We start from the raw sequence: 27,766 nt of genomic DNA, 5'->3' as shown, positions 1-27,766 counted from the left end.
AACAATGCATTGATTGGCCCCAATAATATCCTAGGATGCTTTCCAAATATCCAGAAACATGATCTATTAGGACCACTGGAGTCAATCTCCAGACAGGCTTTGTGCCATGCAAATGTATAACTGCCTCAGTCAGCCCTCTAAACAATGGTGGGTCAGCAAAGGACTATGGGAACTGCAGACTCATATGTCAGTGTAGTCTCATATGCAAGGCTGTGTTAAGAATTATCATGGAAATAATTAATAAGGACATAGAAAGCTTTCACACATTGAATCCAGCCAAGTTCAGTTTCATCAAGGGCAGATCATGCATAGTCAACATGGTAGAGTTTTTTGACAGGGTCATCAGGGCAATGGATAATGGCAAAATGGTATATACTGCCTGCCTTGACCCAGCTAAGGCATTTGATACAATACCACACTTGGGCAATTAAAAAAACTCTCAGATACAGGCATGAGTCCCTATGTTAGCCACTGGACAGCTGCCTTGCTCTCAGATAGACCCAGGAAGTTAGTAAAGCAGAGACTACCTCTGCAAGGAGGCCAGTCACAAGCAGAGTCCCTCAAACTAGGTGCAGTCATAGAATCCCCCCAGACACTAACATCCTACAAGAAGGGCTAAAACAGACAAATGACTGGTGCCAAAGCCATGGCTTAAAGCTCAGTACCAAGAAATGCATAATAGAACTGTTTAGGAAGGCAGCCACCCTAGGAAATTATCTCATCAATAACATACCCCAACAGCAAAAACAGTAGTCAGGGATTTGTGTATGTATGTAGATTGTAGCCTGGCTTTTGGCCAACGTGTCTAAGGAAGTAAGGAAATCATTCTATGTTGCTCAACCTATAAGCAAGGGCATGGTATCTATGTCAAGGAAGTCATTGTTCCACTGTATTTGACCCTCATCAGGCTCACCATTGAGTACAATAGCACCTTTGATATGTACATGACCAGGCATAAGCAAAAGATGGAACGTCCACAGAGGTTCCTCACAAAAAGAGCAGAGGACGTAAACAGCACTTCTATATAGATCACCTCAAAGCTCTGCTTCTAGACTCTGTTTCTTATAGATTGTTTTAGAGGTGATCTATGCCTGGCATACAAGGCATCCTTGGATCCCACTCTGATAGACCTTTTGCATATCCACAAAATGAATATCATCAGAATTACTTGAGCTAGAGATTTAAACTTTGCTTGTGACATACATAGGGAATGTTGGAGGGACAGGTATGTGACTTAGAGATTTCCCCTTCTCTGTAACAGGCTTCCCATCCATGTAAAACACAGCTATTTCCTAACCACATTCAAGAGAAACCTGAACCACTGGATGGGAAATCAGATATATACCCTAGGTCTAGCATCTATGTCTCTAACGGACAGAAGCAGCCTGTAAATCCTGGTCTAGCTTACATATACCCCTTAAAATAACATCTAAGGCACATAAACTCATGAGATAAATTTGAGAAGCCTGGCTAGACATTCAAACACTGACACATAAACTTGCAGGATACATTTGGGATGTTTGGCTAGGCTTATAAAGGCCACAGGGGTCGTTAGCCTAGTATTCACCGATGAACCTATAACAGGTTTGGCTCTAGCATCCATTTTCTGAAGGATACGAAGTCTGAAACTCAAATGTCAGTCATTATTTAATTACTTCAATCCTCAAATATTTTCCAACAAATCCTAAATTTTATGAGAAACACACAAAAAACATGAGGCAAAAATCTGAACATTCTGTGAAATTCTGGATATCTGAGACTGATGCTAACCCCTAACCATAGCCTTACAGCTTAGCTTAGAAAAACCCTTTCCATAACACTGCCACTACACAAAACAGCTCGGACACCCACTACACACAAATACAAACATGCACACACAAAAAGCACTAAATCTGTCCAATTACCTATCCCCTACTTCAACCTTAACCTACAAACCCTCGTGCACATTAAATATATCCTCTTACCTAGCACCTACTCAAACCTTAACCCTCAAACACTCATATGTACACTAAATGTATCCCCTTACTTAACTCTTACTCTGACCCTAATCTGCAAACACTTGCACAAACACTAACTCTATCACCCTTACCTACCCTTCCTGTCAGCCTGATCTACAAATCCTCACACAAAGGCCCTAAACAAATCCCCTTACTTAAAACCTTTACTGTAATACCAACCTGCAAACACACATACACCCTACCCCACACACACACACACACACACACACACACACACACACACACACACACACACAAACCCACTTGCCTCTTTCGACAAAAAAGGCATTCAGCAAAAAGAACATTCACCTAAACAAACATTTGCACAAATTAACCTGCAGCTCACTTTGTCAAATAAACAAACATTTGATAAAAATGAATGACCCCCATTTATTTACCTGGTTACAAGACACTCCTTGGTGATACAAATTTCAACAGTGCTGTCTTTAAATAGTTCATAATCTACTTATCCAATATCTTCATATCCAATTATACATACTGTAATATTTCTACAGTATCAGGAATTATATTTTCTGCTCAAGTTTCTAATAGTTATACTAGTTCCTGCTAAACTTACACTAATTAATTTCTATAAGTAGTCTCTGTCTGCCTCTATAGTCATTTATAATGCTTATCTAGTGACAATTTCTGTTTCTGTATCAAAAGTTGTATTTTTTATCTAGTGTCAAATTTTGTTTTTGTATCAAAAGTTGTATATTTTTATCTATTGACAATTTTTTTCTTCTGTATAGATGATTATATTGTTATCAATTTGTCCAACTATTTGTTTTTCTGTACTGAATGTGGAGCTTTTCTTCCCAGGCCTCCGCTGTAAATGGACATGTGTCCAGTCGGACTACCCCAGTAAACAAATGTAAAATAAAAAAATAAATAAATACTTAAAATTTAGAACCTTCAAAATTAACTCAGGCAATTTTTCTGCTGACAAAGGAGTATTCATCTCAGGCATGCTGCTGGGGTCTATGCTTGGTCTTCTATTTTCTTTCTTAATACATAAATGACATTACCATTTCATTTGATCCTACTGTCATCACACTTTAAACAAATTACATTATTTTGTACGGATCAGATAGTTTCACTAAAAAACATCCAGAACTATCTTCAAAATTACCTTGATATTCTGTAAAAGTGGTTTTGTCATATTTCTCACTCTAACCACAGATAGAGATGCAGTTATGCACTTTGGTACCAACCAGAAATTCTCCAATTACCAATCTCTTTCCTTTCTTGACCAAAACAACTCCCAGTCATTCTAGGTCACTCATTATAAATATTTGGGTCTCATTCTTGATCCTTGTCTGCTTTCAGAGCACATGATCAACATGGGTAAAACCCAGTTTAAAGCCTGCTGTGCCATTTCCAGTCACCAAAACCCAACCCAGGCCTGTCATGCACTTGTACCAAAGGTTCTGACATCACACCTGGAATATGCTCTTCCTGTTGTCACAGTACACTCTACCCAAAGTAACCACATACTACAAACCTACATCAAAAGATTAGAGATTTATATGTAGAGCTTATCGCAACCACAAGCACCTCTATATGTCCCTAAACAATTACAAGCACATCCATGTCCTCCTCTCTTCCTTTCCCTTTAAACTACTTCAGTATAGCTACTGCCCCTCACTGCAGGCTGAACTCCAGCTCAGACCTTCACCCTACTTTCTAAGGGAACAGATGATGACATCTTAGGCTAAATGAGGCCACATTTCTTAAAAAGCTTTTGGTGGAAAAGGCTTCTCTAAACTTGTTCCTGTTACCTGGAATCACTTCCCCTCTAAAATGGCAAAAATGAAATATCTATTCAACTTACAGAAAGCAAGTCAGAAAACACCTCAAACAGACCTGTGGATGTAAAGTAGTGTTGATAAAAAGTAATGATAGTTGTCTGGTATCTAATACTTAATAACTTTTGCATGCAACAAATTATTGTTTTATGAAAATATTGAACGTGTACAAAAATATAAAAATTCTGCTCTGCTTAATTATGTTTTAAAGATTAAAACTTCTAAGACACAACACATAACACTTCTCACTGCTAACTCTAGCCAAAGACTGCATCACATACTGTAAATATGAATTCACAAAGTAGATCTCACAAGTTTGCATGTGTCTTTCTACTCACTCTTGCAGAATTATGTAAGACATATTTGGCAAGATTCAGAGAGGCTTACTGCAGTGTGGAAGCTATAACTCAGGAGGTGTCTGAATGTCAGGAACTTTTCTATTTCAGAATTAGCTCTTCCCTTATGGTTGTCGCTTGGTGGGGGTCATTGCATGGACAGCAGTCTTGCTGGTAAAGTTGCATGCTAATATGATAGTCTAGGGGAGTGGCTAATGCTAATTATCCATAGAGTCTCTGACAGCACTGGAGGTGGCACAGGAGTAACTCTGCAGAGAGAGTCTGAGAATCCCTCTCCCCAGTTTTTTCCCTCTTTGGAGGAAAAAATAAATACTGTGCTTTGATGGCTTTCATCCATTCACTCCTTTGTGAGTATGTATGTTTCATACTGTGATTATTTGTAAGTGTAGTAGAGCCATAGTTGTGTGTGTGTGTGTGTGTGTGTGTGTGTGTGTGTGTGTGTGTGTGTGTGTGTGTGTGTGTGTGTGTGTGTGTGTGTGTGTGTCATCATCATCATCATCATCATCATCATCATCATTATCAACCCCCCTTTTCTACATGGGGTCAGGGTATTGTGTTAACTGTCACTATCTCTTTCAATTCAATGCCACACTCCTGCCTTCTTCAACACTCATGCCTGACTGTCACAGATCTTCTCTCACACAATCCATCCACTTCTTTGCAGGATGTCCTAGTTTCCTCTTACCTTCTTCCTGTCTGTCCAAAATAATTTTCACTAGCTTGCCTTCTGCTTTTCTGTATGTGTCCATACCACTGTAATCTGTTCTCTTTCATCTTTTCTGCAATTGAAGCTAATTTGACTTCTGCTCTTATGTGCTTATGTCTTCATCTCTCCCACAGGGTGCATCCCACCACCCTTCTCAGGCACTTCATTTCCATCACCTTTGGCTTCCTCTACTTCTCTACCTTTCTGCTCATATTTCTATACCATACAGTAGTACTGGTCTCACCACTGTCTTGTACATCTTACTGTACAGCTTTTTGCATTCGTCTGTCATTTACTACACCTGAGACTCTATGCCAGTTGGCTATAGCCCTTCTGATTCTAGCTTTGATCTCTTCATTCAAAGTTCTGTTTTCCTCAACCACCTCTCCCAGATACTTGAAGCTATAAATCTGTTCCATTATCTTCCCTTCTATCTCAGTTCTCAGCTTCTTCTGATTTCCCCTTCCATTACTACTGTCTTATCTGTGGATAGTTTCATCCCATGTGCCTTCAGTTCTGCATTTCATTCCCATATCCTTTGCTGAAGTTCTTGATTAGAGACTGCCTATAATGTCACATCATCTGCATGCAGCAACTTTGTTGATCTCTCCCCTACAAACTGTTTGCTAATTTAGTCCATCACCAGTATGAATAGCAGTGGGCTCAGAGCCCACTGGGAACCCTTCTGTGTGTCTAAACACTGTTTGTACTTGAGTCACCGGTTCCTTATACTTAGCCTGCAGAAATTCTACTAATATTTCTGGGACTTGTGTGTGTGTGTGTGTGTGTGTGTGTGTGTGTGTGTGTGTGTGTGTGTGTGTGTGTGTGTGTGTGTGTGTGTGTCTTGGTGGTATACTACTACCACAATACGCAGGCTGGTAGAGGAGTAGTAGTGCAGTCAAGTCTAATAGCTCAGTGTTCAGTTCAGACACATACAGCTCATTACAAAATCTCCGAATTGGAGATTCTCTCCCTTGTGCTAATTGCCCAAATTGCATTAGTCAATTAAAACAGGAACAGAGAATAATTTTGAATTGTGGGGATTATATCTACAGCCCAACAAATGATGTGTGCCTTTTGTACTTAGTATTCTGTATGCATTGTTTTTGAATATCATATGCTATAGCTATTTCTTTTCAGAAATGCATAAGCTAAATCAATATATCATGTGCTTGATTTTTGAATTTCACATGCTTTTTATGTATTTACTTATATTAATATAATTGTATTGTGCTCAGGTCATGGCTAGAAATAGTCCAAAGATCAGTCTACCAACCTAGATATGATACTGAAATAAATATCAGTGTTTAATGTTGTGGCACAAACATGAATATTTGACTACTATGACTATGTGATTGCCATTGAGTTTTACTGTGAAAATCCCTTAAGTCTCTCTCTGTTTCATCATGACTCCAATTTCAATAGCTAGAATGTATGCATACTTGATTTCAGTAAGTGTGCTGATGTTGTTTTCCCAAAATAAACTGCACAACATAAGTATTAGTGCATGTAGTACAAAGACAATATTACAGACAGTATTCCAACTTTAATATTTCTTAATCAAATCAAATTGATTAAATGCACAAAAACTATATTTCTAGTACATTGCTAATAAATGTAAACCAGTTTTGAATGTTTAGAGTCATGCAATGACAGTGTTCAACATATCTTATTTCAAAATATTAAGGAGGCAGCCTTGGTAGCTGACAAAGTTTGCTGATGACTGCAAACAGGGAGCAATCATTGAAACCCCTAGCAATGTCAAAATCTTGCAAGGCTGTCTTACGCAGACTAATGACTGGTGCCAAAGTCATGGTCTTAAACTTAATGCAAAAAATGCATTATCTCATTCAGCAAGGGTGATGTTCTTGCAAACTACCATATCAATAGCAATACCCTAAGCACACAGTCAGTGGTATGAGATCTGGGCACACAGATCAATGGCAACCTTAACTTCAATCACCATATCTCGACAGTGGTAAGAAGGGCATTTTATATTGCTCATCTCATCAGTAAGGGCATCACCTCCAGAAAAAAAGAGATTATAACCCCCTGTACTCTTTCCTCATCAGGCCAATAGTAGAGAACAATGCTCCCTTTGGTATGTTCCTTTCCAAATATCTGCAGCAATTGAAGAGACCACAAAGGTTCCTTACAAAGAAATTTGGGGTCTTCAAGATCTGTCTTATGTAGACAGACTGAGATCATTGTCATTCTACTCTGTGTCATACAGACTGCTCAGAAGTGACCTGTGCCTTGCATATAGAGCAATCTCTGACCTAGCTTTAATGGAAATGCTGCACATTCACAAGTCAAATGGCACACAGGTCACTCACTCAAAGGACCTTAACCTGGTAGGTGACATCAATAGAACTTGCTGGAGAGACAGATTTGTCAAACAGAAGTTGTCCCACCTTTGGAACAAGCTTGCTATTCATGTTAAACAAAGCCCTTCATTTGGCCCTATTTAAGCATAATTTGGACAATTTGAACGGTAACCAGAAATTCATTCTGGGTTCGACTTGTGTCCTTCTTGGACTAGGGAAATAGGTGTTGATTTTAGTGTCTGCTTGAAGCAGACACCCTTGGGAACATGGGTTGAACTTGACTAGGCTTGTAAGGGCCCTGGGGCCGTTAGCCTAGTAACCTCCTATGATCCTATGATTCTATGTGACATCTCACAATACCTTGAATAATCAGTGGCTTGAATTCATTAATGTCTTATGCCAGACACAAAGGGGTGTTGATCCAGGCATGTTGCATGATATCACCATTTGTAATATTGATGTGAAGTCTCTTATAATGGCTGACTTCCACCAGCTTCATTGTCTCATCAGTGAGGGACGTATGGATACACTCTCTCTCTCCACTGATGAATGTCGTGCAAAGTTCCAGAATGCAGCAGGAGATGCAGTGCATTCTTCAGCCATACTTCAACATTCTTTGGAGTACAGTTGTGAAGCAACAGCAAGAGATGCAAAGCGTAAATAGGAGGGAGATGCATGATAGCAGACAGGATCCTTATGAGGGATAACATGACTGCACTGACACAGTACATGACAGTTATATCTCAGTCGAGTCCTCTGTTCATTGGTAGATTGGTGCACTCAGCAAGCTTGCACGTGCCCACATAATAGTTACACAATGTAATAACACAGCACCACCAACAACAACTTCAATATAGGCTGGGGGGCAGTGGTAGTAATCTCTGGGTTAGCAAGCATCACACTGATCCATGCTGAATAAGTAATAGTAATTATTTTCTTTTTTCAGTTTTTGCTGAAAGGGATGTGAACTACTGACAGTTGTTCAATGGCTTACACTTTATATCCAGTAAATTCCTTTAATTTATTTGCATTCTAATATGTGGGATAACCATCAGGGGATCTAATTTACGTAGTCTATACTTTCTCTGCACAATTAGGGATTTAAATTACCTGTTTCAGCTATTGCTGTGGGAAAAAGCTACTAGCAAATCTGTTCCTTGTAGTAGAGGTTGTTGGTACAGCACGTCAGACTTGTTATAACCTCACTTCTGAATTCTGAACTATGGTATCAACAAATTAAAACAAAGTGGCTGGGTAACTCAATACTGTCTTTTAAGTAAGTAGCTTTAAAAGTTGTCTTGCCAATTTAGAGATGGAACTTCTGAAGGGGCAAACACAGCCAAGTAAGAGAAGTAAATGGTGCTCCAGTTACATGCCTTGTATAAATAAATAAAGAATATGTGCTGCCATCTTAAGTGTGTTAATCTTTCAATGAATACATTTCTTTCTAGTCAGTGATATGACACTGGGGCCTAATAAGTGACTAGAAGATATAAAGCCCTAAGACCCATGTAATCCAGGTGTAATTAGTGACATGGAACCTTGATAGCATGGCTGGCAGGATGGGCATACACATTCTGGGGAGGGGCTTTACCCCAGAAGTTCTAAGCCACCATTTTGTGACACGTCCCTTTGCTAGAAAGCAGGGATGAAATCAAATGGATAGCAGATAATGCAAGTATGAGATGGGTATGATCACCCAAGCCAGTGACTGTAGCCCTCAACAGCTGCACACATGGAGCATGACACACACTGTTAAAGGGCCATAGGCAGTCCATACAGTGACATGGGTACCCACATCACCACCAAGGGGTTGGAGGGGTTAGGGCCATTCAAACAAAATGCTGTCATTGCTGGGATGTCAGCAAGAGCAACAAACACCCTAATATCTGCCTGGATGACAGTATATCTGGACAGCTCTTGCCATAGAGGATCTGACAGATGAATCCTCAAGCCTAAATAATGAATAAGATCAAGTCTGACAGACGGTATCTTGATGATCAGTATGGGAGAAAAGGTAAACACATACAAAAGATAATGTAACCATGAGTGCCTCTAGTTTACAACTTCCTGTTAGTAATATTGTATCCATTTTTCTTACAGTGCCATAACAGTTACAAACAGCAATGCTTTTACTTTGGTAAAGAAGGGCAGTCTCCCATGAAGAAATGCTTGTAGGAAAAAAAGTCATTATTTCCTTTTAATGTAAACTGCATTTGTGCTCCAGCTGTCCTGTCCATTACATTAATCCATTTTTCATTTTCAGTGATTAGAAAATGAATCAACAAAAAATAAACTCTGATGAACATTAACCTGTTGTCAACTGCTTATAAATAATATACCTATGCATATATTCAAATGGTTTCATTCTGGTATATATCTTTGTGTGTATTGCTTGCACTGTAACTACCTATGTTCTACATCTCCAAAAATACACCCCACTCTGCATACTCCATATTACCTGCTTAGCAAAGTTTCAGAATCACAAGCTTCCCAAGACAATTCTTGTGTCTGTACTAGAAGCAGAATATCACAGAAACATAAGAATGTCAAAGTTATTAACAACTGTCAAGAAGTTGGTATACAGTATATTAAATAAAGCATATGCTTAAAAATGGGAGGCACAATATGAAGATACAAGCAACACTGGAAATGTGAGAAAATGTTTTATAAAGAAAAGGTGGTAAATTAATAAAACAGTAAGAGCATGCAAGGTGAAAACAGTAAAGAAAACAGAAAATAACAGCTGCTAGTTTAAGACAATTCCTGTAATAGTGGACAGGCATAAGCTTTTCATTACGTTGGTTCTGCAGCTTATCCTTTGGGCAATGAAATGGATAAGCTAGGCTGGGCAAAGTATCCTTATCTATCAACAGAATATATGTGTTTATGTTAATACAGCCACATTAAAAATGAATATACTGCAGTGAATTTTAAAATGATGTGGAAACTTGGGTCTACTTCATTTCACTGAAAGCTCATTTCGCAGAAACTCAAGTTGCCTGCGCACAATTCACTGAAAGCTCACTTCACTGAAAACTCATTTGACTAAAACTCATTTCATTGAAAGTTATATATGGCCTTTTCCCCACTGTAATGCAATTCTGGAGTTAGCATATAAAGTAAGGGGGGTGTGGGGGACACAGCTCTCCACATTGGGGTGTGTGGTGGGCATAGCCCCCTATAGAGTTTGGTTATATATTGTCTTCTGGAAAGAGTTATTCATTGAACTTGTAAGTATCCATGTCTACGGTTTAAAACATTTAAAATAAGTGGGGGCTATGCCCGCAACACCCCCCAATGTGGGGAGTTGTGCCCTCCACACCCCCCTTTTTTTATATACTAACTCCAGGATCACACTACAGTGGGGAAAAGGCCATATATAACTTTCAACGAAATGAGTTTCAATGAAATGAGCTTTCAGTGAAATAAAGTAGACCCGGAAACATACAATAGTGATTTCTTAGATTATAACATACAATGAAACCTGAAAGACAGTTATAAATAATAGAAAAATGATGCAAGCACATAATTTCAGAAGATGCTGGAAGCTTGAATTTAAAATGCTTTCACCTGGAAGCCGAAGCCATGTAAATCTAACTGGCCTTGTAGGTATAGCAAATGTAGAAAGTAGAGAGAAGCTCCACCAGGTGTGTTTGCAGGCAAAAAATAGAGTTTAGTACAAAAAAGTGAATCCCACTCCCATTTCCGTGCTGGCTGTCTTGGTAGCAGTTAATAAGGCCTTTGAGGAGGAGTCAGACCATCAGAGAAAGATATTGATAAAATAATAGAAAAATGCAGTTGATGAATGAAAGTTAAAAAATTAATAATAGAAAAAGAATACAATTTGAAAAATGAAATGTTAACAGAAAATGCAGTTTGAATACCACATTTTCCTTTACCTTATATGGATCTTGAGTGACATTTACACAGCATTTTTGATTACTCCCTTAATTTGGATTTTTATAGATTCATAGACAATTACTATGCTAATGGCTCTAGGAGGCCTTTTTAAGCCTAGCCATGGTTTCCCATATGTAACTGATAGGATAAATTACCCAGGACAATATAGTTGGGTTTATGTGGCCAAGTATTGACAATCTGCCTCTGTCCATTAGGGTCATAGGTTCCAGTCCATGGGTAAATTTCTTATTCCCTATCCATTGGTCCAAGTTGCATTAGAATAGAGTCAGGGATGAACTTTGCTTCACATGAATGGCAGGCCTGTTCCATAATAGGGGTAGTTTCTGAGACACGTACTTGTCCCTCCAGTATGCTGTGTTTATGTTGCAAATGAGGTATAGATTTTACCATTGGGTATTTCTAATGCAGTTAGACATATGTATGTGAAGCAAGTCCACCGATAGTGGATCAGATGATGTCTTTTAAGCCAGGCATAGATCACCTATCAGTAGTCTGTGAGAGACTGAATATAAAGATTAATCTTTGAGGTAGTCTGTGTATTCCATGTTGTTCATGCCTTATATTTCTTTTGTGAGCCACCTTTCAGGGTGTTCTAGTTGTTGCATATGCCTAGTCAGGAACATACCAAAAGGAGCATTGTATTCAATGATTGCCTTAATGAGGGCTGAGTATAGTGGAACAATGATAACTGTGGACCGGGATGCCATACCCTTGCATATAAGTTGTGCAATATTGAAGTAATTCCTTACAATAGTTCACACATAATGGTCAAAGGCCAAGTCACTGTCCACATATGTTTCCAAGTCCCTAACCATTGGGTGTATAGTCTTAGTGATGTATTTTCTATATGGTAATTACCAAGGGTGGCCATCTTTCAAAAGGATATTATTATACATTTTTGGCATTCAGTTTTAGACTATGGCTCTGTCACCCATTATTAGTTTTGTGAAAAGTCCACTTGGAGGATATTAGTGTCCTTAAGCCTCCTTGGAGGATATTAGTGTCCTTGGGGCGATTATATGTTTGCACCAAGCTTGCAGTCCTTTGCAAACTTGGTCAGCCAGTGACCTTTCATATTAGCTTTGACTTATGAAAAGTAGATGCCAAATAGGAGTGGTCCCAGCAACAAGTCCTGAAGGACTCCACTACTGACTGACCTTTTTGTGAAGGTACAGCCTCCTATCCTGACTTCCTGTGTTCTGTCTATGAACCAGTTGGCTATCCAATGGTTGACATAGGGGTTTACTCCTAGTTTTGTAAGTTTATCTATAATGCTTGAATGGGGAATAGTGTTGAATGCTTTGACCAGGTCAAGCTAGGCAGTGTGCATTGATTTGTACACATCTATAGCTTTGGTGAATTTCTGGAAAGAGTCCATCAGGCTGAGTCGTCCTGATTTGCCTTTGACAAAACCAAGCTGTGCTGGATCCAGTGTCTAAAGATTTCCAATGTCTTTATTTATAAGATATATATGACATTACATATGAGACTATTCAGACTTACCAAGGTCAGTAGATGGCCCACTCTTATGGAGACAAATAATTGTTACAGTCCTCCATTCACTAGGCATTAAGCCATTTAAGAATCTAATGTCAAACAGTGTTTTTATAGGGCTCAATAAATCATATTTTATGCTCTTCAGGAGGTGTCACAGGATATTATCTGAGCCCATTGATGCAGTATTCTTTGCCTTAGATAGCACATTGAGAACTTGTTCTGTAGTGATAGCCAGTGGAGGGATGGTCTAGGGTATACCTTAAGATATGTTGGGGGGAGAGGATCGGGCTAAATTTATCAGCTAGTAGATTTACTACATCTTCTGGTGCTTTACAGATGGTTTTATTTACAATTTGTTCAGCATGCTGTTATGTATTACCTTTGAGGTTGCAAACATAATTGAAGAAAACCTTGGAGTTGTCCTTTGCCTGTGAGATTATTTTTTCCTCAAGGCTGGTTTTGTTGGACTTCGAAAGACTCCTGAGTTCTTTATTTAGTTTGATGCCTTGCTGAGCACTGCACTTCTTAGTTTTGCAATGGTCTTCTTCCTTTTGTTATACCAGGGATGGCTTGTTCTCTAAGTTAGTCCTGTGCTTATTATGGGTGGGTGCAGCTGCCTCACTGCAGCTGTTTACATGATGTTATGGGGTTTCTGTGAACAATTCTGCACAGGCAACAGATTTCATGCATTTTGCAGGGGGGGGGGGGTCTTGAAATTTTGCCAGGGTATCACTCAGTCGTCAGAGGTGTGGAATGAATCCTAAATTTTCAAGAGTTAAACAGGGTCACGGGTTAACAGGGTCACAGGTTTTAGTTTAATTTCAAAGGAGACTGTTTTATGGTCTGACCTGACAAGTGAGGATGTTACACATGGGTGTATGCAAAGTCCTGTCATATTTGTGAGAATCAGGTCAAGGGTACTGGTGAACCTAATGGGTGTACAGACTACCTGGTCCAGAGTATTTGTGTTGACAAAGTCCAGGAATTTGTAGGCCTGGTATATGAATTTATGTGTGCTTCCCAGTTGTACACTGGGGTAGTTGATGTTGCTCAACATTATAATGTTGAGCTTAATGCAGAGTGACTCCAATTCATTTAGGTATGCATAATAGTTATCATGGGTCACACAGTGGAACATATAGCTTGCAATGATATGGTAAGGGACTTTGCTTATGGTGAGTTAGACATGGAGAAGCTCAGGTGGATCATACTGCTTGATCCCTCTTGAGATGTGAGTGTTGTTGATACATATTGAGACACCTCCATCTTTTGTTCCTTCCTGTGCAGTAGTTGGTCTAAATGCCTGGAAGGCACTATAAGTTTGCATTGCCAGGGTCCTCCCCACAGCTTTAAGCCATGTCTCTGTAACTGCACAGACATCTACATTCTCCATGGTGAGGAAAACTTGCAGGGGGTGGATTTTTCTTTGCTTAGATTCCTGTCATTGAGCAGTAATACCTTTAGATTATCCTAAGGCAGTTTTGCTATTTTGATAGGTATATCGGGTTGAACTTTTCAAAAAATGCCACTATGGTGTTGATAAAGTTTTAGCCAATATTCAAAAGGCTAAAGGGGACAAGTACAGACCATCCCTGGTGAAACAACATGGTCTATCAACCATATCCTCCCAAGTTGACAAATATTGTACCCCCTGTGAATAACACCAAATATTAAGCCAATTGTTAAAGTCAATTATCCTCTGCTCATATTGTGGCATCATCCTTGGAGAAGCTAGAATGCTGTTCAGTGCTAGGCTTATAGTCTTATGTCTCTCTTCATATAGTCCAGAGAGGTGTGTCTCAGGTTGTTTATTATCCACATGTACAATAACAGTCATACCAGTGCTTGTGCTTAAATAGCCTGAGTGCATGCATAATCTAGTGAATCCTGGCCCCGGATAGGTATCTGGCAGTGACCCTTTCCTTGATCAACTTAGTGTCTGGAACATTTGAGTTTCTCACGATGGAATATCATAGGACTAGAACATCTGAGTTGAGAAACCATGATCTAAAGCTATACCTGTCATGGTGGATGTTGCCTTGGTAGAATGCTTGTGAGGTTACTGAGAATCCCCATCATTATAGCTGAATTTAGGAGGCCTTCGAGGTTTGGGGTAGATTACTTTTAAGAACCTCAGCATAAGTGAGTTTATGTGCTTGGTCTTTAATGTAAGTTGTAGGTAGAATCTGATGTTGTGCATTTCTGACAACCTATTTGCTAATTGAATTTGCATGTGAGAGCCTTGCATACAGTGGCAATATATAATTACATCTCTCACACACTGCATCTGATTGTTTAATAATTAGCTGGTTGTCAGTAAGCATAAGACAATTGTTATATTGTCTCAGGATGCCCATTTACAGAAAGCTGGCTGCAGAGATAGGAGGAAAGTGCTTATCCATGGTTCCAGATGTTTACTCAATGGATTACAAAGGAAGTTGTAAGGGGGGCAAGAACATGAATCTTATTTAATTGAAATTACAGGGTTTAAGACAAGGCTGTTGCACCAATGTTCCTATGTGCTAAAACCACAGTAATGGACTGGCATAGGGGTTTACGGCAGGTTTGTTTGGGTATTATTTGGCTAACAAATACAATCTTAGTGTATTTCCACAGTGCAGTGCTCCTGATGAGCAATCCAGGTGCTCATTGTGCAATGATATACTCAGAAAATATAGGAGGTTGAATTTTATAGAAGAAGTTGGATTCTAAGTGCCTGCATCTATACAGAGAGCTGTTAACCCCCACTATGGAGTAAACAGTGTCGTCCAAATGCAATGACTTTATACAGGCATATAAAATCAACAAACAAACAAGCAAAATAGTCTACCAGCCAATCACAACACACACTGTAAGGTTTCCACAGTGACTTTTAAACTCAGAAGAAACTATGCTACTCTGTCCTCCCATTAAAGTGCAGACCTAACTTTTGTAACTGTGAAATCAGTAGAAAGGAGCCCAAAGTGCAGTAACTTCAGCAATTACAACAGTAAAATACCAACAAATGCTTTGAATTAAATGCATAAGTGCAGAAATCCAGCAGTTAATACAGTGAAATGCAACTGTACTTTGAAGTAAGAAAAATTTCAGAAGCTCAGTAAATAATGCAGAAATATAACAACAGCACTTTGAAATAGGAAGAAAAAGTGCAATTCAGCATTTAGGAGTACTTATCTAACTCGGATGCAGCAGGATAAACAGATACACTCAAATCTCAACAGGCACAGAAAATCAATAAGCTAGTAAAATAGCCCACTGGCCAGTCACAACAACACACACACACTAAGGCTTCGTCAGAGATTTCCAAATTCAGGAGAGACCAAGGTTACTCTCTATTCCCACTACAGTCTGGACCTAACTTTTCTAACTGTAAAATCAATAAAAAAAATTACTAAAAACATCTGAAAGTGCAGGAACTTCAGCAATTGCAACAATAAAATGCCAACAAATATTCTGAATTAAATGTAAAAGTCCAGAAACCTAGCAGTTAACACGTTGAAATACAAAAGAACTTTAAAAAGTGCAGAAGTGCAGTATATAATGGATATACTCACACTCCACGTTCCTAGGCACCCTGGAGAATATTAGGGTACAACCTAACACTCTCATACTGGTTAACTTCAACTACTCCTCCATTAACTGGGAAAACTACTCGTACCAATACACTTGCCCAACGTTTCCTGGAATTCATTAATTCCAATGCCCTGGACCAGTTTCTTCTTACCACCACTAGAGGTAGCATCATCCTTGTTCTGGTCATGACTAACATGGGTGACTGTTGTTCAACACTAATAGTCAACTCCTCCCTGGTTAGATCCGACCACAAACTAATCACCATGGAAATCCACATCCCTCCCACCCACCACACCCCCGCAAAGGTAACCACCATAAAAAACTTCTCCAAAGCTAACTTTGGGCTCTTAAAAACAGAAGTGGCTAATTTCATGGCACCATGCAAATGGAGAATAGTTGCATAACTGCCAAATCATACATAGTGCACTGTATGAACACGTACACAAATGCATGGATCTCGCCATACCCAATAGAACCAAGATGCTCTCCTTCCAAAAAAAAGAAGCCAATCTGGTGGTTCCCCTGCCATAAACAAACTCTACAACAGAAGGAGGAAACAGATGCTGAATAAGGTGAAGTCCCAAGACTGGAAAAACTCCGTTATCAGCCTCAACAAAAAGTTGAGATCCCTCATCAAATCCTCTAAAATTAGCTATGAAAACAGAATTGCAGCAGATAGTAAAGACATCCACAAGGCCTTCTATAGTTATGCAAAGAATCTCCATGGCAATACCCAGATTTGCTCTGAGCTACTGCACAATGGTACCTCCTATACCGAGCCAACAGATATTGCCAATATACTGGCCGACAGATTCAGTGCCAACTTTACCCCTCTCGCCCCCTGAAAGGATCAATCACAATACCAGTAGAGTGCCAGGCATCCAGTATTACTGCTGCACAGGTTAAAACAGCACTGTCCAAGGCCAAGAATACAGCTTCTATGGGACCTGACAATATCCCTTTCTGTGTTCTACATGAACTACAGAGTGAAATGGTACCTCACCTGTATGCCCTGTTCAATCACAGCCTCACTTCAGGCTTTGTCCCTACCAAATGGTGCACTGCTACAGTCAACCCTCTCCACAAAGGAGGAGTAAATACAGACCTGGGGAACTAACACCCCATTAGCCTGATGAGTCTGAAATGCAAAGCTATGGAACACATCATCATGGACCTAATAAACAAGGATATAGGGAATCTCCAAACTCTGGATCCCACACAGTTTGGTTTTGTGAAAGGTAGATCATCCCTGTTCAACTTGGTTGACTTCTTTGAGTCAGTCACCAGAGCTGTGGATGAAGGCAAGGTAGTTCATACAGCCTGCCTTGATTTGGCCAAGGCCTTTGATACCATTCCCCACTCAGGAATCATAGAAAAACTCACTAAGTTAGGCATCAACCCCTATATCACTAGGTGGGTTGCAAACTGGCTCACAGATAGAACCCACAATGTGAAAGCAGCTGACTCCAAGTTAGACTGCCGACTAGTCATGAGTGGAGTCCCACAGGGTTCGGTCCTGGGTCCTCTCCTGTTTGGTATCTACTTCTCTGAAGTCCAGGCCAACCAAAGGGACTCTGGCTGACAAAGTTCACAGACAATTGCAAGTTGGGAGCTATTATTAACTCCCCAAGTGATGTTGGCATCCTACAGAATGGACTCTCTGAGACCAACGACTTGTGTCAGAACCATGGCCTTAAGCTCAATGCCACAAAATGTGTCCTCACTCCTTTTGAGAAAAACCCAGTTCCCATGAATTACCACATCGATAGTAGTCCACTGAACACAGAAGGCATTATAAGAGATCTGGGAACACAGGTTGACAACAACCTCTCTTTTGATCACTACATTGCCACTGTGGTCAGAAAGTCCTTCTATGTGGCACATCTCATTACTAAGGGTTTTGCACCCAGGAAGAAAGAGGTCACTATCTCCCTTTACTCTTTCCTCATTAGGCCAGTCATCAAGTACAATGCCCCATTTGGCATGTAACTCACTAGACACCTGCAACAACTGGAGAGGCTGCAAAAGTACCTCACAAAGTAGATCCTAGGCCTTAAACACTTATGGACAGAGTCAAAAAACTCCCAACTACTCTCTGTCTCATATCGTCTACTTAGAGGCGATCTCTGCTTGACTTACAAAGCCATGTCTGACCCAGCTCTGTTAGAAATGCTACATATACAGAAATCCCAATCCCTCCGCATCACACGCTCCAGAGACCTCAACCTCATTACCACAATCAACAGAACGTACTGGAGGGACAGGTTCATAACCCAGAGACTGCCCATGCTATGGAATAATCTTCCCATACATGTCAAACAGAGCACCTCGCTGACCCTCTTCAAGAGAAATCTCAGTGAGTGGATGGGAAATAGAAAATTCACCCCGGGGATAACTCCAGTGGCTCTACCCGACAGAGGCACTGGGAACTAAGGTCTGGTGGCACGATGCCAGGGTAATCATATAGGCTAGACTTGTAAAGGCCCCAGGGCCATTAGCCTAGTACACACCTATGAACCTATGAACCTATAATGCAGAAGAGTATCAGCAGTTATTTCATGATGCCATTCATTCCCAGATATTAGAATTAATAATGACCTGTGAGGCAACTAGCTCAGTAATCTCAGTTGCAACCACAGGCCATAGTTCATGCCAAAGCCTAAGAAACAGGCATCCCATTTTTGCTGCTGAACCTTTGAACACTGATAATGTAATTATATTGATGTGCAGCTACTATTTAAATGTGATTCCTGAATCTGTTATGTCATTTTATATTGCATGTGAGGTTTATTATTACAGTAATAGTTTTGTTCTGTTTTCTTTGTTCATCTTCCTTCCCTGTTTTAGGGATGCAAACCTGCAAGAAACTACATCTCCTACATAAAAAGGGCCATACCATAAATGGGCCTAAGTTAATACCCGATATATGGTTCTGGAGTGGACATAGTGGTTACTTTCTGTCATCCTGTGGTAAAAAAGCATACTGAGCCTCAAACTGTTTTCAATGAGTGTTGATCTCAAGGTTCCTTCTGAGTATCACAGGTTGTGTCTTTGGACCCGCTGTCGAATAGTCCCCTGCAGAGCACTGCACATACGTTTGTAATCCTGCCACAGTAAGCCATTGATTATACTGTGCTTGTTCCACAAAGCTGACCATTCATTTATATCTCTGGCTAGAGAAAATGTTGGTTCTTACAATAGTGCCCTTCCATGTCCTAAATAGGACAGGAATGAGGGATTGTTGTTTGCTTTAAGCTTGAGAGACAAGCAGGAACACAGAATCCTTTGAGATTTGTAACATGCACTAGAACAAACTGTAAGTTTTTCTATATGTATCAACCGGCACATATAGAAACATCACCTATGTCAGAGAGATAAATATCTTTCTTTGATGTAAGATACGAACAGGAAATACGATGGGTCACCTTCTTATCTGTGCCAGGAAAATAGAAATGAAGAAACTGAAAAGTATTGGTGGATTTCTGGGATAATGAAGAACACCTAGCTGATATTATAGGAACAAAATCATTCTGAGATAAGATTAGCAACACTTAAGTGTAGCGGTGTCTTTTCTATACAGGCATGCTGATCTGGTTTAGGTTCCAAGTAGGACTTGTTGCCTTACTTTTCTGCTTTTTTTGATACTGTGTCTCAGAAGTAACTCGTGACATGAGGTGTGGTGCCACAGCTCATCCATTAAAATCATGCTTATTTTTTTTTGTAATTGCTATAATTTTGCAGTATTATTTGTTTTCTCATTTAAAATAAAAAAGTTCATCATTCCCATTTAGAGGAATCAGAATTGTGCACACAACTGCAAATGTGTGGAGTTCTGAGTTTTATTAAAAAAAATATATATATATATATATATATATATATATATATATATATATATATATATATATATATGCTTCTTGGCAGGGCTGATTTGTAAAATAACCCTGTGTTATTGCAGGACTTCCTGCAATTCTGAAGTTGCTCAACGCTGTTTCATCGAAGGCTGACTGGGCTGCTGTATGAAGGAGCAAGGGATGCTTCTTATTGGCTCAGGCAGCCAAGAAAAGGGAAAAGTGAATAGGGATGTGGATTTACAAGGGTGGGAATATTTTTTCTTAGTTACGTTATGTTTATTTATTTTTTTAACAAGGACTATACATGCCTGCCAGAAATCACGACCATAAATAGGAAGTACTCTCAGTGTCCAGAAATAATCAGGGACAAGACAATTTAGGGACATTTTTGAAAATTAGTGGCAGAAAACTAACTTGAGTAAATAAAAGACTGGAAATTAACATGCATTTCCTGAAGTAATCTAAGGACTGTCATCATATTACGTGTAATCCACCTTTTCTCCCCAAATCACCAGGTGGGATTAAGAGGGACATAGACATTTGAGAACTAGTGTGTATTTGTGTGTGTGTGTGTGTGTGTGTGTGTCGGACTGGGGTTTTGTGTGTGTGTGTGTGTGTGTGTGTGTGTGTGTGTGTGTGTGTGTGTGTGTGTGTGTGTGTGTGTGTGTGTGTTGTGTGTGTGTGTGTGTGTGTGTGTGTGTGTGTGTGTGTGAATTTATGTAGACTGGGAGGGTGATTGCAGTAGGTTCTACTGTATGGTTCTGACAACAGGATGCTGAAATAAATTCCTGGGCCATCATTCTTGCATTTGTTCATTCAATTATTTGCAAGCATAGATCTGAAATGTACATAAGCATTCAGGTGGCTGTGATTCTGAGCTCATCTACATGTGAGTGTGTCTGTGTTTGGGTGGGTTAAAATAAATTATTGTGGCCAATTGATATTATTTTTGTTATTATTTTTATTTTACTACACTCTGATATTTGATGTATACACAGTCAATAAACTTGGCTTAAATTGCTAGGTAAGGAGGTTGTTTGTAAATACATGACTGACCCTGCTATCTTTTGCTTAAGTTAAACAGTCAGAATTCTGGGCTTGCAGAATTAGTGTGAATTTGTGTGATTGTAATACTTTACTGTGTACATCTGAAGTGTTTGCAGTCAATAAAGAAGCTGTAACTGATGAATATGGGGGGCTGTCTGAAATGAAAATTACTTGTAGGGAAAATGCAGTGTATACGAAAGTAGCAAGATGATTATAATATTTTCACTTTCCATCACAAACATCAGTAATAGACACAATACTATGGTGATATAGGAAGGATGTGTGTGATAGCAATTGATCACTGGCACAGTGGTACAAAAAAGGTAGCATTGCGACCTCGTAGCTCTTGGTTCTGTAGTTGAGTTTTTGGCTGTGATTCCTCCAGTATGGAGTCTACATGTATTCCCCACATCTTTGTTAGGTTTTATCCAGGTGCTCCAGCTTTCTTCCATAGACCCTCAAGTGTATAATGTATATCAGTAGCCATCTGTGTTTTTACTTTCATAAGAATCTAACACCAGAGTGGCACACATAAGGCAACTATCTCTTTTTTGGAGGGGTACAAAGGCAGGTGCTATTCCCTTATCTCTTGCAATCATTTGTCAGCTTGGTTTATTGAGAACTACTATTGTGTTGGCTTCGAACATTAAGCTTTTGACAAAAATAATTTTTCCTTGAAAGAAAATAATTTCTTTCCTTATTTATGACTTTTGTTGAGGTTCATCATGGAATCAAATGTTGTAAAAACAAAAAAAAGTTCTTAAGATGCATCTAAAAGCCTTTCCCTTCTGAATGGCTAGCAGCCTCCAGGCCCCCAGCTTAATTCTAACCCTTCCTCCAAGCTTATAACAGTAGAGTCTTGGCCAGTTACTATGTGTTAAAAGTGTCACTCCTCTAGTCAGGATGTAATAGACAAGACTTTGTGGGTTCTGTTCGAGCAGCTTTATTATGTACAAACACATCACGGTAAAAGCTTATTAACTTTAACTTAAGTAATTGCATTCATTCTCACATGCTTACTCTCTGGCTGTACATTCAAAATGGCACTAGGAATAGCACATGCTTGCTATTTATATGCACACATACATCACTTGCAGTGCTTCTTAAAAACACATCACTCACTCTCCTCTACATCCTCCCTCTGAGAAAATACATCATGAGATGATGATGAAAATATTAGTTGGCATGCAAATAATACAAATAGCTTTTTTGTCATGCATTATACAGAACTATATATGTATATACAGTTATGTCCAAGTCACGGAATATTTTACACCTGGCTTAGATGTGCGACCATACCGTGTGACATAAAACTGGGAATTAGACTTAGCAACTGGAACAGTCTTTGCTGAATGTTCAACCTTGGGAATATCGGGAACATCCTCAGGAATGGACTTGGAAGATAAGACATGTTCAGGAACAGGAACACTGTCTGCTTTGCTCTGAGATCTAGAGTCTGTATCACAGGAACAATGCTGCAATAATAATTCTGGTACAGGAAGGAGATGTCTGCGATTTCTGCTATACTCCACACCCTCAGATTCTACAAAGTAGGATCTCGGCTCGGTACATATACCTGTTACTTGACCAATCTAGTCGAAACCTTTCATCATTTGTATCCTCACTGTCTCTCCTTCTTTCAATGGATGAAGAAATCTGCTAGATTTATCATAACTGGACTTCTGGATAGAATGCTTCTTGAACAACTGGGCTCTGATGGTTCTTCTGTTTTTAGCTTTAGGCCTCAATAAACTGGAACTAATAGGTAGTGTTGTTTTGGTTTGCCTGGATAGAAGTCTTTGAGCAGGCAAGCCCAGTATATCGTCACAGGGTATGTTTCTGAGATTAAGTAAATTCAAAAAAGCATCAGTATTATCACGCTTTGACCTTTCAAGTAATTGCTTTGCACTCTGCACTGCATGTTCAGCTAGTCCATTTGACTGTGGATATCCTGGACTACTAGTAACATGGACAAAGTCCCATTCTCCTACAAATTTCTGAAATAACTGAGTAGTAAATTGAGTACCATTGTCAGAAATAACTTTGTGTGGACTACCATGGACTGAGGAATTATGTTTCCACTTGGTAATAACAGCAGTGAATGTTAGATTAGGTAGTAGATCAATCTCAAACCAGTTCGAATAAGAGTCTACCAACACTAAGTAATGCTGATTATTCCACTCGAATATTCAGTGGCTACTTTTGACCAAGGTAGTTCAGGAACATGACTTAGCTGAAGTGGTTCTCTTTGCAAATGCTGTTTAGTAATGTTACATACTAAACAAGAAGAAAGTACTTTATCAATGTCTTTCACTAGTGAAGGCCAAAGTACTAGTTCTCTCGCCCTTCTTTTGGTAGATTCGGAACCTGGGTGACCATGAAGCAAAATCTGGATATATTCATGTTGTAAGGATCAGGAACAAAAGTTTTAGGACCTTTGAAAATAATACCATCTTCCATCAACATTCTCATTTCTGTAAGGAAAATAGTTTTGCACTTCAGGTGGTACACTAAATTGCTTTGACAGCCATCCAACATTAATGTAGTGGTTGAGATTTTGCAAAATTGTATCAGTCTTTGTATAATCTCTCAGCTCATCAAGTCTTATAGTAGAAATATTATGCACTGCCATTATGTCAAAGTCAAAATTTTCTGCCTCAAGCTGTTCTGTTGTATTTCTGGGTGATCTGGATGAGGTATCAGCCAGATAAAGAAGTTTGCCTTCCGTATAGATGATTTTGAAGTTGTACTTTTGCAATTTGAGCATCATTCTTTGTAATCTTGCTGGAGCTAAATTCATAGGCTTTTTTATAATAGTAACTAGAGGCTAGTGATCAGTTTCAATCTGAATAGCTTGACCATGGATATAATCATAAAACTTTGAACATGCAAATACTATTGCCAAAAGTTCTTTCTCAATTTGAGCATACTGCATCTCAGTTTGGGTAAGTGTTCTAGGTGCATAGGTTACTGGTCTGCCTTCCTGAAGAATAATTGCACCAAGACCAAATTTTGAAGCATTGCAGGAAAGAGTGACTGGTTTATTGACATCATAGTATCTTAATATAGGTAAAGTGGTAATTTTCTGCTTAAGGTCTTCAAATGCCTTTTGGTGCTGTTCCAACCAAGACCATGTAACATTTTTGTGCATCTCTTAAAGGTGCTGTCAACTCACAGAAGTCTGGTGTGAACTTGCCTAAATAGTTGATCATGCCTAGGAAATGCTGTAGAGCTTGAATATTGTCTGGTGCTGACATCTCAAGAACAGCTGCTTGCTTTGACAGGTCTGGTCTTAAGCCAGTGCTGGAAATAAATGACCTACATATGTAACTTCTGGTAGTCTGAATTTGCACTTTAGAAGATTGAGCTTTAAGTTCACTTCATGTGCTCTGTCTAGAACTCTCTTAAGGTTTCTGTCATGCTCTGCTTCACCATTGCCAACAACCAATAAATCATCTACTATTATGGCACAAGGATAACCTGAAAAAAATTGCTCCATTACACACTGGAAGACTTCACCTGTAGAATGTATTCCAAATGGCATCCTCAGCAATCTATATCTACCAAACAGGGCACCAAAAGTGGTCATCAATGAGGATTTGCAATCAGGCATCACTTGCCAAAATGAACTTTTTGCATCAAGACAGAAAAAGCAGTGGCATTCGGTATTAGGGCTGTGACCTATTCAACTGTATGCATTGGATGATGCGTTCTCTTTAATGCTTTGTTTAAATCTCTTGGGTCAATACATATTCTGATTTTTGTCCAAGCCTTTCTTGTGGGCTGCTACCATGGACAACACCCATTCATTTGGTTCTGTAACTGGACAAATTACAGCTTGCTGCACCATTTTATCCAACTGAGCTTTGACTTTATTCTGCATAGCTATTGGAACTTTTCTTGCTGCTCTGACTACTGGAGTGACTTCTGGATCTAACTTCATAGAATACACAACTGGAAGTTTGCCCAAATTGTCATCAAAAACATCAGCATACTCTGAGAAAATGGCTTCAGAAAAAATTGGAGCTGGGATATGCACTTACATGATGAACTTCTTTGGTAAAAGGACGTAGATTCATATTCAAACGGTCTCTGAGACCCAATAATGACTGCACAGGTCTTCAAATTAGATAAAATAATAATATATAACAGTTCTTAGCCAAATACCATGAGAGCATTACTGAGCCTTTGGTTTGAATTTCTTTACCTCCATAAGCAACAAGTTTTGCACTACTAGCCACATTGAGTTGCTCATTAGTTCTCATTTTAGTAAGTGTGTCTGCTGATATAACATTACACTTTGAACCAGTGTCTGCTTTGAGTACTTTGAGCTCAGTGGATTTACCATTGATATAGACAGTACAAAACACTTTGTACTTTGCCAGCAGATTCAGTGTGTCAAATCTTTCACCAATTACTGATACAACATCTACATAAAAAGTAGAATTGCAGCTCTGTATATGATCAACTTGCTTTTTTGACTGACGTTTCTTTATAACTTTGTGGGAATTACTTGATTTGCAAAACATTTGAAAATGGTTCGATTTTTTACAAGTGTGGCATTGCTGACCAAATGCTAAGCATTTTTCTCTGTTAGGCTCATGATTGGTACCACAATTGTGACAGTTAACAATAAAGCTGAATTTGGGTTTTGCTGACTCACACTTGTACTTCACTGAGCATGCTCCTTTCTTAGAACTTGCTGGAAAACTACATGGTTTCCCTGGTGAACCAGCAGGGGCTGTGGCTGACACGTGCATAGGCCTACTTCTGTTTGCGACGTGTTGCATGGTACTTACATTTGCTCTGGAGTCTGCTGAAACCATGCTCTTGTCATTTGCAAGCATACTTGTGTGTCTTTCCATAACTTCATGGATTTGACAAATCTCTATGGCTTTACTTTTGGTAACTGCAGTACTGACTGGGTGATCTATTTGGCCACGTGTACATGTTTTTCATTTTATGTAGGCCAAACTTCAAGACCACTTAGACATCGGATAAGTGAACACCTCAGCACCATTAGAAATCATAAAATCTCTAATGCCCTATATAAACATACCATGATTCACCAAACCGCACAATTTAAATTCACCATTATTGATAAAAATTGATATGCATAGAAACCTTAAAGCAGGCTGGCATGACAGATTAAACAATATGGAATCCTCATGAATTACCAGGTTAGGAGCTCTAGTCAAACCTGGTTTAAATGAAACCATTTAGTTATTTAGTGTCAGCTTATGACTTTATGGATTTTTCGAATTTTGTTTAAATTAATGGATTGATTCCTTCAGGTTAAAAGTTATACATACATATTTATTTCATACTTCTTACTTTTGAAATGTGTGTGTATATATATTGTTTTCAAAGTGTATACACCTTTAATAGTCTTGGATATATAAGGAATAACCAGGATGTGCTATTTAGATTTTTTATTGCACTGAGGAAGGCTGGATATATAGCCGAAACCGGTTTGCAGTATGCAATTTCCAGATATTGCCACAACAAAATAAAATTTAGGTACTTTTCTCCCTTGTGCTGGTTCTTTTTTGGTTTACTTGGATGTTCTTGGTTTTAACTGTGCACTTGTTCCACCTTGCGTGTATTTGGTTTGTTCCTGACTGACTCTACTCTTTCACACGCTGGGGATGCCTGGGAGGAATGGCAGCAGAATCTGTGGCTTAATGCTCATCTTGGATTATTTGCTTACTAATCATTACATTGGGAATGGTTTTTGGGTTTCTTGTGGTATGTTTTTACTGAATATTCATTTTTTGGACATTACTGGCATACGCTCGAAGTTCACTTTATTCTATACTACAGTCTGATACCATCGGGCCTATTTCTGAGAACGCCATTGTGGTTTCTTTTGATGTGAAGCAGTACAATCGCTGACTTTTTCCTATGAGGAGCTACCAATATACATTTATGAAGGACTTACAGGTACGGATGGCTGATTTTATGGGCACTCTGTATTTTCGGCAAAATCTTCAGTGGTAACATACAGTATTGGATTGCGTGTACAAGTCGCTACTTTGGGTACTATCATTTTTTGCTTATATACTGAACTATATGGTGTGTTTGAATAAATCCGGAATGATTTCAAGGTTTTTGGCCGCCATTTAGACTGTTACACCAAACCAGGGATTTTATTTTTCTTGTTGGGATATAACGATCAACATTTGTGGAGTTTCTGACTTTTCAGCAGCGTGTATGTATGGATTTTTGTGACTGGTGTATGCTTCTCACTTTAGAGCTTGGATTTAACAACAACCACACATTTTTTTATATGTGTTCTGTTCTGTTTTTGTTTTTTGAACTTTGCAGTTAACTGTCACTTGGATGAGTACGTTAGAACAGGATATAATAGATATATGTTCACCTAGGAACTGTTTTCTTCCTGATATAATGGTCTATTGGAACCTGCTGAAATATTGAGCATTATTTGAACTTTATTTCTGAGCTGCTTCTAACAGTTGGGACTATTTATGCATCACCTAATATGTATTCAACTATACAATTTTAGTTCAATTATATAATAATCTAGGACATTTTGCAGTATATGCAATTTTGACCTATTGCAAATAGTCAACTACATTCCATAGAGTGTTTTGGCTGTTTTTTGCTCTTTATTATTTTTATAAGGTTATGCTTGGGCCAATTATGGATATTGTTCTATA

General features: G+C 39.0%; 1 protein-coding gene across 1 annotated transcript in view; it reads left to right on the top strand.

Annotated features, from left to right (window-relative positions):
- The window catches only part of LOC122803366 (sodium/potassium-transporting ATPase subunit alpha-1-like), a 577,066-nt gene that overhangs the window by 222,821 nt on the left and 326,479 nt on the right, over nucleotides 1-27,766 (top strand). The window lies entirely within an intron of this gene.

The sequence above is a fragment of the Protopterus annectens genome, chromosome 5.part1 (genome assembly GCF_019279795.1).
Source record: "Protopterus annectens isolate FY-2018-M chromosome 5.part1, PAN1.0, whole genome shotgun sequence".
Lineage (NCBI taxonomy): Eukaryota > Metazoa > Chordata > Ceratodontiformes > Protopteridae > Protopterus > Protopterus annectens.
This window is presented reverse-complemented; position numbering and strand designations above follow the sequence as displayed.